Genomic DNA, 1,532 nt, shown 5'->3' with positions numbered 1-1,532 from the left:
AAACGGGGCCATAAGTGTCTAAGTCGGTTATAATAAACCAAAGTATATAATAATTACTATTTAATTTATAGTTATTATTCAAATATTAGATAGAAAAAATTGATAAAATATTTACTTCTGTCATACTATTTAGTAGGTCAGACTTAATACTTAATAAAAACTTTGAAAAACACCGTTTAGGTGTATAGCAGTTGATACAGGCAAAGTACAAAATATTTTCAAGAGTTCATGAAATATTTGGATAAACCTGTTTATCACAAACATCTAAAGCATGTAACCCAGAGGTGAATACAATGTTTTCAGTCACTAAAAATAAACCCATGCCCTATGGTAAATCTATAGTCTTCATGGTAATTTTGATTTATTTACCGACTATTTATCGGGTTTATTATAAACACTCATGAATGAAAAATAATTCGCAGAGAATTCAAAAATATAGTATACCATACCACCATATAAAGATATATGTTTTTATTTTCCGATATTTATGCCACGAACGACTAGTGAGTAGTGGCTTATAGTACCTATATATCAAAGCAGACAAATTACCACGGCTAGAACATTTAGAAAACAGATATAGGTACCTACTTAAAACTTAAAAGTAGTATCATATTGAGAAATACAGAAAATAAGTAAACTTAATTTTACAAAAAAAAAAGTCAAGGGGGGATATATCCCCCATATCCCCCCCCCCCGTAAATACGCCACTGATACGGAAGTGAATTTGTCAAAAATTTGATAACAATTCCAGATGAATATAGTATTTAATAGCTTGTTGCCCACAATACAATTATTATTATTACTATTATTGATACATTAATAATTAATATTTAATAGAAATAAATTATTTTTATATACTTTCCTAATTAAAATTGAAACCAACAATGTATGCAAATTATTAACAATATGTTTTTACTTTCGAGTGTGCCGGGGTGCCTATTATGGAATGGGCTTGCACATTTGGGATCCACTGATAAAGGTTATAATATATTTAAATGTATTATGCAAGTAGAATCAGTGGCACAGACGTCTGAATTAAATGGTGTAGCAAAAGGATTTTTTTTGGACCAACCCACCCATATCTGCAGCTATCTCTTTAACCATTGCAGTCCACATTTTTCTTTCAAACATATATATTTAATAGGTATACGATATACTTAATTATACGCCTTTTAAAAGGTATGCAGTATAGATACAATGTATATTGCACATGAGCTGTGTACTGCGTAGGTAGATGTAGCCATAGCTGGTAAAGGTACCTACTAATAGTATAACCTATATACCTAACACATACCCACTAATTGTATCGTTTTATAAAATATACTGAATTACCATTAATAAGAGTACTTATACTTTAAATACATTTTTGAATTAACACTGTTCGTATATCAACATATTGTAATATCTTTTGAATATGCACTGCAGTCTTGTCAACCCTATTCCCCCGTGACAGAGGTACAACGAAAGTTTACACACGTGTCGCAGTCTCACGCAATAATGTATTGCACCGCCGTATTATGTATTTGTACGTA

This window comes from Acyrthosiphon pisum, chromosome A1 (assembly GCF_005508785.2).
Source record: "Acyrthosiphon pisum isolate AL4f chromosome A1, pea_aphid_22Mar2018_4r6ur, whole genome shotgun sequence".
In the NCBI taxonomy this organism is placed as follows: Eukaryota; Metazoa; Arthropoda; class Insecta; order Hemiptera; family Aphididae; genus Acyrthosiphon; species Acyrthosiphon pisum.
Note: the sequence above shows the minus strand (reverse complement) of the source record.